This window comes from Jatropha curcas, chromosome 7 (assembly GCF_041381405.1).
Source record: "Jatropha curcas cultivar XTBG-Jc1 chromosome 7, XTBG_Jcur_1.0, whole genome shotgun sequence".
In the NCBI taxonomy this organism is placed as follows: domain Eukaryota; kingdom Viridiplantae; phylum Streptophyta; class Magnoliopsida; order Malpighiales; family Euphorbiaceae; genus Jatropha; species Jatropha curcas.
In genome coordinates this window covers 14,553,500-14,565,853 of record NC_143157.1, presented here as the reverse complement: position 1 = coordinate 14,565,853, position 12,354 = coordinate 14,553,500, and the positions used below count along the sequence as shown (strand labels likewise).

The 12,354-nt window shown below is 37.8% G+C and overlaps 2 long non-coding RNA genes across 2 annotated transcripts; both read left to right on the top strand.

The window, feature by feature from the left end:
* LOC149494729 (uncharacterized) lies at window positions 1-1,510 on the top strand. The gene is made up of 2 exons (XR_016321877.1): window positions 1-53; window positions 1,321-1,510. It is a non-coding gene; the product is annotated as an uncharacterized LOC149494729 (long non-coding RNA).
* A 5,195-nt stretch (window positions 1,511-6,705) lies between these two features.
* On the top strand, window positions 6,706-8,301 carry LOC149494728 (uncharacterized). Its single transcript, XR_016321859.1, has 2 exons — window positions 6,706-6,855; window positions 8,112-8,301. It is a non-coding gene; the product is annotated as an uncharacterized LOC149494728 (long non-coding RNA).
* The last annotated feature ends 4,053 nt before the right edge of the window (window positions 8,302-12,354 follow it).

The window sequence follows — 12,354 nt, the reverse complement described above, 5'->3', positions numbered from 1 at the left end:
AAGGTAGCAGAAAAGAGAAGTTAAAACAGAGCCCCAGCTTTGTGGCAAGACAGGTTTGATATCTCTTGTTATTTCCCATGTTCTTTGCATGAAAAATTGTGTGGAGTGTTGCTCATGAGATGATATGTTGCTTGTTGTTGGGTGGAAGTACTGGAAATGATGTGAAAACAGGGGATGAATATATGAAGCGGAAACAGAGTTTGCTGGAAATGTTACCAGCAACTTCGTCTTGATTTTGAACCCATATAATGATGGAATTAGGAATTGTCATAGAAGAGTTATTTGTTCCTTTCTGTGTTAGCTTTACATGGGCTTTTGAATCATTCAATTTGAAGTTGTATATTGAGAGTTATGGCCAAAAGAACACAGACTGCACAATCTGGAAACACGTCGCGCGCCCGCGCGGTCTGGAAAGCAAGTCGCGCTCGCGACTTTCACATGCGCGGTCGCGACTTTGGCCAAAAACTCTCTGACTCTCAAATGGCACAACTCGCGCTCGCGACTTTCACATGCACGGTCGCGACTTTGGCCAGAAGCTCTCTGACTCTCAGTGTGCGCATCTCGCGCTCGCGAATCACACAAGCGCGCTCGCGACTTCATCTCGCGCTCGCGACTTGTGCTGTGACCCTCTTTTGCCTTTCATTTGCTATGTAATCGCATTCCTTTGCTCAACATGCATGCATCCAATCATTTTACAACAAAAATACAACATAAGAACATGGATTAAAACAACATACAAGCATTCATATGATGTGAAATCAAATCAATATGATGAACGATGACGTTGTGAAACCATTTATGTGCTATTGTGTTACATTGTTGACATGCTAATCTTAAGCTCCATTGAGGTTAGGTAGAAACCATGTAGATAAGGCTATGTCGCGACATAGAATAGCAGATCTGCGCCCCATACAGTTTGGGACTCCGGCTATAGGCCGTTGAGTGGATATGATTAAACCGTGCGGTGCGAATCCGGTTAGGGGCACCAAAACGGACAATATTGGCATAGGCGAATCCGGTTAGGGGCCTATAGCATACAGTTTTACCCAGTTTCATACAGTTTATCTTATCACTTCGGTTTCACTATAACCTTATGGAGCCATCCAGATATCTTGACATAACATTTCATGAATTATACAGGATTATAAACAGTACAAAAGATAATCAAGATATCATGAAAGCATCATAATGTGTGAGCTTATATGTGCCATATATGTTTCCATGGTTCTTTCTATATATGTATGTGTTTAATTGTTTCTTTATTTGTTGAGATATCCACTGAGCATTATTTGCTCAGCGAGTTACCTGTTTAACTCGCAGGTTTTGAGACTGGTCCATAGAGAGTCCGCGTACAACTGCTGCAGTTCATCTGTAGAAGACTCGGTCTTCAGGGTAGAAACTCATTTTGTTTTTCTTTTTATGGCATGTACAGGGCACACAGTTGGGCCCATTTCATTTTGTAAACTTGTATCATGTTTTGTAAATATAAATTACATTATTTTTGGAAACAGTACCAGCATGTTATTATATTCAATATACAGTATGTTTTCAGCATGTCAGACCATACAGTCAACCAGTTTGTAGCATCTCGACTCGGTTCATTCGGGTTTATGGGTGGACCGGGAAGGGGTGTTACAAATTTTGGTATCAGAGCCCTAGGTTTAATTTCCCCGGGCTTGAATGCATAAGTCAGTATATGTACATGCCATGACTACCCTGATGAACTAAGCAGTTGTTATTATTTTAGGAGGATGTCTCAGGAAGGTGAAAGTGAGTCACACGCCTCCAGAGCAGTGGAGGGTGAGGCTCCAGCAGCACCAGGTCAAGCTAGAACAGTGGAGGGTGCGGCTCCAAGCGCACCAGGTCAAGAGGTGCTGTTAAAGCAACTTGCAGACACTTTTCGACAGATTGCAGGAGTGATGCCTCAAGCACCCGTAATAGTAGAAAGAGAGAGAAAGCCCCCACTAGAGAAGCTGAGAAAATATGGTGCAAAGGAATTTAAAGCTAGTAAAGATGATAGCCCAGAGCTTGCTGAGTATTGGTTAGATGGGACATCGAGAGTCCTAGAACAATTGCAGTGTACAGCCGAAGACAAGTTGATTTGTGCCACTTCATTGCTGATAGAGGAGGCATATACATGGTGGACCACTGTGCAACAGAGAGTAACAGCAGATCAGCGTACTTGGCAATTCTTCTTGGATGAATTCAAGAAGAAGTTCATTACCGAGGCTTACCTAGATGCGAGAAGGAAAGAATTCTTATACCTGCGACAGAACAGAATGTCTGTAGCTGAATACGAAAGAGAATTTACTAGACTCAGCAGGTATGGTAAGCAGATAGTGGCTACAGAAGCCGAAAGGTGTAAGAAGTTTCAAGAAGGCTTGAATGATGAGATTCAGATGGGAGTGGTAGCTTCCAGATTCAGAGAGTTCTCAGCCTTGGTAGAGGCAGCTCAAGAGATAGAGCAAATACAGGTCAATCAGCGTTCTAGACGCCAGCGATCTCAGCAGAGAAGAGACCAGACTCAGAGTGCACCCAATATATCCCAGTCAGAAAGCAAGAGATTCAGAAGTGCAAGTAGTTCATCTGGTTCTAGACCTTCTTTTAGTCAAGGCTTAGTCAGGGGCACTAATATGCCAGCAGCATCAGTGGTGGCTAGTTCTACCAGTGGGAGTCGAGGTTCAGGCAGAGGTTCTGGTAGAGGCACTGGTAGAGGTGCAGAGTCAGCCGGTTATACTTCGTCACTTTGTGAGCACTGTGGCAGACGACATGGTGGAGATTGTTGGTTGGTGACTGGTAAATGTTGGACATGCGGAGCCTCAGACCATCAGAAGAAGGATTGTCCTAAAAGGGCAAGAGTTCCTACACCGTTCATAGCAGGCCGAGGTCGAGGCGAGACCTCCGGAGTGCAGAGGCAGCAATCAGAGACTGTGGACAGACCCGATACTAGGGGTCCAGCCAGGGTTTATGCTATGCGAGCCAGAGAAGAGGAGGAAGCTCCAGATATTATAGTTGGTGAGTTTTCTTTATTCGAGCATGTAGTTTATGCTTTGATTGATCCTGGCTCATCTCATTCATACATTAGTGTGCCTACACCCTGGGTTAAAGGGTTAGCGGTTGCACATGTGGGTCAGGGTATGTTGGTTACCAATCCATTAGGAGATGTAGTAACAACTCATACAGTGATCAAGGACTGTCCAATTGTTATTCATGGAAAGGAATTTCCAGGAGATCTTATGGAGTTGCCATTTAGAGAATTTGATGTTATTTTGGGTATGGATTGGCTATCTAGACATAATGCTCTAGTTGATTGTGCAAAGAAAAGGGTGACATTATCTACACCAGCAGGGGAAGAGATTACAGTAGTCGGGAAGCGGCGAGAGTTTTTGAGTAATGTGATATCAGCCATGGCAGCAAAGAGATTAATTCAGAAGGGTTGTGAAGCATACTTGGTATGTGCGTTACAAATAGAGAAAGAAAAGTTGAAAGTGGAAGATATACCAACAGTATGTGATTATCCAGATGTATTTCCAGATGAGTTACCAGGGTTACCACCAAGGAGGGAAGTGGAGTTTACCATAGATGTCTTTCCTGGATCAGCACCGGTATCAATTGCACCTTACAGAATGGCACCAGCAGAGTTAAAAGAGTTAAAGACTCAGCTGCAGGAGTTATTGGATAAAAGCTTTATCAGACCGAGTGTATCACCTTGGGGAGCACCGGTCTTATTCGTTAAGAAGAAAGATGGATCATTCAGACTATGCATTGATTACAGACAGCTGAATAAGCTGACAATCAAGAATAAGTATCCATTGCCTCGCATTGATGATTTGTTTGATCAATTAAAGGGTGCAGGTATGTTTTCTAAAATCGACCTCAGGTCAGGATACCATCAGGTGCGGATAAAGGAAGAAGATATCGCTAAGACTGCATTCAGGACCTGATATGGTCACTATGAATTTTTAGTAATGCCATTCGGTCTCACAAATGCACCAGCGGTTTTCATGGATCTTATGAACCGCGTGTTTCATTCATACCTGGATCAGTTTGTGGTGGTGTTTATAGATGACATTTTGGTCTACTCCAGAGACAGGGCAGAACATGATAAGCAATTGCGGATTGTACTTCAGACATTGAGAGATAAACAGCTATATGCTAAGCTCAGTAAATGTGAGTTTTGGCTAGAAGAAGTTTCTTTCTTAGGACATGTGGTGTCATCAGAGGGTATCAGAGTGGATCCTAAGAAGATTGAAGCTATTATTGATTGGAGACCACCCAGGAATGTCACAGAAGTTCGAAGTTTTCTGGGTTTAGCCGGTTATTACAGAAGGTTTGTAAAAGGATTCTCCATCATTGCATCACCTTTAACAAGATTATTGAAGAAAGAGGTTGTATTCCACTGGGATAATAGATGTCAGCAGAGTTTTGACACTTTGAAGAGAACGTTGACTGAAGCACCAGTGTTAACTCAGCCAGTGTCAGGTAAAGACTTTGAGATTTACAGTGATGCCTCTCATACTGGGTTGGGATGTGTACTCATGCGAGATAAGAAAGTGGTCGCCTATGTCTCCAGACAATTGAAACCACATGAGTTGAATTATCCAACCCATGATTTAGAACTAGCAGCCATTGTTCTAGCATTTAAAGTATGGCGGCATTATCTGTATGGTGAAAAGTGTTACATTTACACAGATCATCAGAGTTTAAAGTACTTACCAACACAGAAGGACTTGAATTCAAGACAACGGAAGTGGATGCAGATTCTGGCTAATTATGATTATGTCATTAATTATCATCCGGGCAAGGCTAATGTGGTAGCGGATGCCCTTAGCCGGAAATCCTTGTATGCTTTGAGCTTAATGAGAATTAGTATGGAGTTACAACAGCAAGGAGCTATTCTCGCACAGATGCAAGTACAACCATCTTGGATTCAGGAAGTTGCAGAAGCACAGAAGAAAGATGCACAAATAGCCCTATGGGTTAAACAAATCCAGGCAGATCATGGTGGGAAATTTAGATTGGATAGCAATGGAGTTTGGTTTTATGCAGATAGAATTGTTGTACCACAGACAGGGGAGGTTAGACAAAAGATTCTGCATGAAGCTCATAACAGTCCATATACAATGCATCCAGGTAGCACCAAGATGTATCAAGATTTGAAGAAAGACTACTGGTGGCCAGGCATGAAGAGAGACATCGGAGATGTTGTAACAAGATGTTTAACATGTCAACAAGTAAAAGCAGAACATCAACTGCCATCCGGGTTACTTCATCCCATAATAGTGCCAACATGGAAATGGGATCAGATCACGATGGACTTTGTTACTGGCTTACCTCAAACACAGCGGAAGCATGATGCAGTATGGGTAATTGTGGACAGATTAACCAAGTCTGCTCATTTCCTACCAGTTAAGACGGACTATTCTCTGGACAAGTTAGCAGAAATTTATGTTAGTGAGATAGTTCGACTACATGGAGTTCCATCATCCATTATCTCTGATCGTGATCCAAGGTTTACATCGAAGTTCTGGGGTAAACTTCAAGAGGCATTAGGAACGAAACTGCATTTCAGCACTGCATTTCATCCGCAGACAGATGGGCAATCAGAGAGAGTGATTCAAATCTTGGAAGACATGATGAGATCATGTGTTATAGAATTTGAAGGCAGTTGGGACAAATATGTATCTCTCATGGAGTTTGCCTACAACAACAGCTATCAAGCGAGCATCAAGATGGCACCCTATGAAGCATTGTATGGTAGAAGATGCAGAACACCTGTATGTTGGACAGAACTTAGTGAGAAGAAGATTTTGGGTCCAGATTTGGTGAGAGACACAGAAGAGAAAGTAGAAATCATCAAAAGACGGCTGAAGGAAGCAAGTGATCGACAGAAATCCTATGCGGATTTAAAGAGAAAAGACATTGAGTATTCAGTTGGGGATAAAGTATTTTTGAAGGTTTCACCATGGAAGAAGATCCTAAGGTTTGGACAAAAGGGTAAGCTAAGTCCTAGGTTCATTGGTCCATACGAGATTGTTGAACGCGTAGGACCATTAGCCTATCGCCTAGCATTACCTCCAACCTTAGATCGAATCCATAATGTATTTCATGTATCCATGTTAAGGAGATACAGATCAGATCCCTCACATGTGTTATCAGCAGACGAGATTGATATTCAGCCGGATCTTACTTATGAAGAAGAACCAGTTCAGATCCTAGCCAAAGAAACTAAAGAATTGCGGAACAAGAAAATAGCATTGGTGAAAGTTCTTTGGAGGAATCATAAGACAGAAGAAGCAACTTGGGAATCAGAAGAAACCATGCGACAACAATATCCGCATCTGTTCACAACAGGTAAACTTCGGGACGAAGTTTTTATTTAGAAGGGGAGAACTGTAACATCCTCTTGAGTTGAGTCGGGTTGAACCAAACCTGGTTGGGGTAGAATGGATGATAAGTGGACTTATTTGCATGGAAAGTTTAGGACTTGTTTGCCTCCAAACATATAGCTTGGGTAGTAAGTTGTAGGCTTTGTATACTTGAGGTACCAATTAGAGAGTTTACACAGCCAAATCACTTTTTCTAAAGTCTACCCGTTCCTATCATTTTCACTTTCCTATTTTCACGTTTTTCATTTTCTTCTTACGTTTCCCTTCCATTTCCTTGCACTTTTCATGCAAGTTACGCAGTAAGTCCACGCCAAGTAAGTAGAATTCCTTGAAGTTATATGTTATCCACTCTTTAATTGAGTTATATTGGAGATGAGTTATGAGAATTCTTGTGTATAGGAGAAGAAAGTTCAAAGGTAGCAGAAAAGAGAAGTTAAAACAGAGCCCCAGCTTTGTGGCAAGACAGGTTTGATATCTCTTGTTATTTCCCATGTTCTTTGCATGAAAAATTGTGTGGAGTGTTGCTCATGAGATGATATGTTGCTTGTTGTTGGGTGGAAGTACTGGAAATGATGTGAAAACAGGGGATGAATATATGAAGCGGAAACAGAGTTTGCTGGAAATGTTACCAGCAACTTCGTCTTGATTTTGAACCCATATAATGATGGAATTAGGAATTGTCATAGAAGAGTTATTTGTTCCTTTCTGTGTTAGCTTTACATGGGCTTTTGAATCATTCAATTTGAAGTTGTATATTGAGAGTTATGGCCAAAAGAACACAGACTGCACAATCTGGAAACACGTCGCGCGCCCGCGCGGTCTGGAAAGCAAGTCGCGCTCGCGACTTTCACATGCGCGGTCGCGACTTTGGCCAAAAACTCTCTGACTCTCAAATGGCACAACTCGCGCTCGCGACTTTCACATGCGCGGTCGCGACTTTGGCCAGAAGCTCTCTGACTCTCAGTGTGCGCATCTCGCGCTCGCGAATCACACAAGCGCGCTCGCGACTTCATCTCGCGCTCGCGACTTGTGCTGTGACCCTCTTTTGCCTTTCATTTGCTATGTAATCGCATTCCTTTGCTCAACATGCATGCATCCAATCATTTTACAACAAAAATACAACATAAGAACATGGATTAAAACAACATACAAGCATTCATATGATGTGAAATCAAATCAATATGATGAACGATGACGTTGTGAAACCATTTATGTGCTATTGTGTTACATTGTTGACATGCTAATCTTAAGCTTCATTGAGGTTAGGTAGAAACCATGTAGATAAGGCTATGTCGCGACATAGAATAGCAGATCTGCGCCCCATACAGTTTGGGACTCCGGCTACAGGCCGTTGAGTGGATATGATTAAACCGTGCGGTGCGAATCCGGTTAGGGGCACCAAAACGGACAATATTGGCATAGGCGAATCCGGTTAGGGGCCTATAGCATACAGTTTTACCCAGTTTCATACAGTTTATCTTATCACTTCGGTTTCACTATAACCTTATGGAGCCATCCAGATATCTTGACATAACATTTCATGAATTATACAGGATTATAAACAGTACAAAAGATAATCAAGATATCATAATGTGTGAGCTTATATGTGCCATATATGTTTCCATGGTTCTTTCTATATATGTATGTGTTTAATTGTTTCTTTATTTGTTGAGATATCCACTGAGCATTATTTGCTCAGCGAGTTACCTGTTTAACTCGCAGGTTTTGAGACTGGTCCATAGAGAGTCCGCGTACAACTGCTGCAGTTCATCTGTAGAAGACTCGGTCTTCAGGGTAGAAACTCATTTTGTTTTTCTTTTTATGGCATGTACAGGGCACACAGTTGGGCCCATTTCATTTTGTAAACTTGTATCATGTTTTGTAAATATAAATTACATTATTTTTGGAAACAGTACCAGCATGTTATTATATTCAATATACAGTATGTTTTCAGCATGTCAGACCATACAGTCAACCAGTTTGTAGTATCTCGACTCGGTTCATTCGGGTTTACGGGTGGACCGGGAAGGGGTGTTACAACCCTTCTGTCGACCTCGTCGGTCTCTAAAGGCCAAGGTAAGTCCTCCATGTCTCTAATTATTTAAATGTTGCTCTCCTCATCTAAATGGCTCTAAAGAGCCTTTTTTTCCTTAATCCGATGATCCAAAGCCAAGAAAATACAATTTTAATCCGGCCATCCAAAGCCAAGAAAATCATTTTTAATCCGGCAACCCAACACCTAAAGGAACATGATAAATTAATGTCTTCAATGAACATGTTTTCCAATTAAAATCAACCAACTACTATTTTACAATGGATAGAACTACTTGGTCTTGATTCTTATTCTAAGGGATAAGCAGGCAGGCTCAAGTCTCTAAAATCGAGTTGCGAACCAAATCCCTCCAAAAATCCTTTTTCCCTTCTTTTCTTCTTTTTCTTTGATTTATTTTGAAGTGACAGATGTGTGATTGACCTAGATTCTCCATCAAGGGGCTAGAGTCAATACTCCCTAATTTTACAATTCACTTTTAACCTTTTTTCGCTTTATTTTATTGCTTTATTTATCTTATTGTTTCATCTTATGCTTTATTTGCTTTATTTTATTGCTTTTATATAAATGGCATTCCCTTCATCTTCGATTGAACTTTAAGTAAGACCAATTAATTGATCATTTAAATCGAAAACTTAGTTCCCAAATCCTCTTTGGTTTGAATGATTAGTGACATTTTCTTAATTAGAGTCAATTAAATGTTTTTCTTAAATTTACCTTCAATATGAAATTTAAGTGGCAACTCTACAAAATTCTTCCATGAACCTTACCCAAATGAGCGTTTCGATTCCATTTTTAATGGATCAGACCTAGCACTCGGATCGGGATCCCACAATTACTGATGGTTACAAGGAGCAATTTCTAAGTGAAATCAATTCTAGCATTATTATTTATTAGCATAAAATAACTTGTGCTGGAGTTAAAATTGAAAATAAATGAACTAGAAATAGTCCATATACATTTGAGGACTTAGAAAAATTATAGTATTGAAGTACTATGGGTTAAATTGGAAGTACTATGGGTTAAATTGGAAGGACGGCAACATGGGTTGATAGAATTTTGGAAGTACTATGGTTTAAATTGAAGGAATAAACCATACAAATTGAGAAAGAATTTAAAACCAAATCAATTACGGTTGGAAAGTGCAATGAATCTAGTTTTGGGAACTATATTCGTTACAAGAATTGAAATTCCAAAATAATCGATTATGAATATGGAAAAATAATTATTTCACCCCTGAGGTTATATAAAACTAATTAACTCATCATTTTATTTGTGTATATTAGGTATTTAGTCCCTGAGGTTTGGTTCTGTCATATTGAATGGTCCTTGTGTCCAAAATTAAATGTTTTTCTTGTTAAATAAGAGTAAAAAGCAGGAGAGAGGATACAGAGTTATTTTAAAATGACAAATGGCACCCTTAAACTTTCTTTTCCGTACCCATCTTCCTCTTCTCCATCGTCTTTCTCCTCTCACCAAAGTATGTGTTAAAATTGTAACAGTAGTTATGGCCAAAGCTTTGTTTCAAAGTATTAAATGATAGTGCTAATGTAAGAAAACGAACAAAAAAAAAGAAAAATTGGTGTTTTGATATATAAAGCTTTAATAATTTCAAAAATGGTGCTTTGATACTAAAGCTTTAATAATTTGAAATTTGAATTCTTGCCGGAGCACATCTGATATTGAAGAAGTGGTTGGAGAACGAGAAGGAGAGATTTTGAGAAAAAATTCTTTAATGTATTTATTTATTTATCTTTTGAGTTTGTATAGTTGCAAAAATGGAGTTTCAGAGAGATAAAGGAGAAGAGGAAGAGTGGTTTTGATTTTTAACTTATTAAAAGGTGTTTAATTAGACATTTAACTGCAACCAAACTTCAAGGACTAAATACCTAATATAAAAAAATAAAGGATATAAAAGAGTTTCAGAGAGATAAAGGAGATAAAGGATATTCATTAAAATTAGATGGAAAGACAATTTAATGAGATGGAACCAAACTTCAGGGACTAAATAACTAATATATAAAAATATGAGGACGAGTTAATTAATTTTATAAAACATTAAGGACAAAATAATTATTTTTCCTATGAATATTTTACTACAAGGTATTCAGACTAGTAGATAAAATTAGGGCAGATGGGTCTGATTCAAAATTTCACTATAATTCATAGGAGTAGAATTATGAAATGAAAATTTTCATTCTAATAGCTCCAGAAATTTAGTTTTTTATAAAAAAATTATAAATCAATATATGTTTTATACAAAGAGATATGATCGCTTTACAAAAAAGTGTTAGTTGTCTTAGAGATCTGAGTACCTAACATATAAAATTTTGTTTTGAATTATTGAGGTTGAATCAGACAACGAATATATTATATTGTTGGAAAGAAGATAGGTTGTAGTTTCAGAAACAATTGATCCACAAATTTTTAAATTTGTTTTGTGGAGATACTGAATTTTGAATACAGTTTAAAGAATCAGTCAATTTGACTGTCAGCTTTATAATTATGGTATTAGCTATATGATTTTAAATTTGAATAAAGAGTCTAACGACTGGGTCTTTTTTTTTTTTTTTTTTTTTTTTTTTTTTGGCGCTATAAATGAAAGCATTTAAGACTTGTAAAATACAAGAAAAGTGTAAAAAAAGAATTATTGAAGTGTGCTATAATAATATTTTGAGTTATAGTTGTGATGTTGAGAGCTTATTTTTTTGTGGGAATCATTTTGTAATTTGATTTACTCTCTTATTAGGTTTAAGTGTTAAGGGTTTGATACATACTCTTATAAAAAATTATCTTTTATAAGAGAGTTTTGGGTTTGGGTAGAACCCTCTGTTGAACAAAAGGATATTATTTGCAATCCTTTTTCCAAAGAAGATTGTAGTTGGTGGATTATGATGCTGACCTGGAATTAGAATTGGATGTTGATCTTGAAGTCGAAAGAAGATAATTGTATTTGTAAGAAGTTGTAGTTAGTGAATGATCACAAGGAGAGTCTTGAGAAGTGGTCGTAAGCATGACAGTGGCCAACCACTATAAATTGTTTTGTATTCTTCTTTTCCCTTCCCTTTCTCTTTTTTTTTTTTTTTTTTTTTAATTTTCTATACTTATTTTTTGAGCAAACCAAAAAAAATTTACCAAATTTTGCATTAACCCAATTCATCTTCCCTCTTTGGTTGCCTATGAGGGACAATAGATTCTTAATACTCTCCTTTAAGTGCAACTCATACTAGAATCCGGTTGACACTACTATCATGTTACAAATAAGAAGGTCAAGGCGAATGAATGGATAAGAGGTTAGTATCATGAAGATAAAGTTGAATAATGTTGGTTTGCTTGGATCAACCAATGCTAAAAGGTTAGTACTAACTGATTAGCCATTTTTTCACCCTTATATGTTCTCTATAGATTCTGAATCGGATGAAGTACAATTGAATTGGAAAATAAAGAATATAATTTAGGAAGTACTTTTTTTTTTAATTAAGAAGCAAAATTTGTTGGAGACATATACAGTTGGTTAGTTAATTAGTTTGTTTAGCGAACTTGGAACTTTAATCTGTAATATTTCTATATATATATATATATATATATATATATATATATATATATATATATATATATATATATAGTAAATGAAAGTAAATGGTAGATATAACATTTCAAGTTTGTTAAACTAACTTTTAGTTATTATAATGTAGCCTAATAAATAAAAATAGGGATAATATAATAAATGTTAGCTTTCGAAACTTAATTTTAAAAAAATATCAGTTTGACTTTGAGATTTAAATTATAATTTTTTATGACATATTTTACTATTGTACCGTTTTTAATTGGTGGGCATTAGTTTGTTAATATTTAAGTGTTTGAATATGTTAGTGTTTCATTTTGTATTAATTTCCTATTTTCGTTATTGCTTCC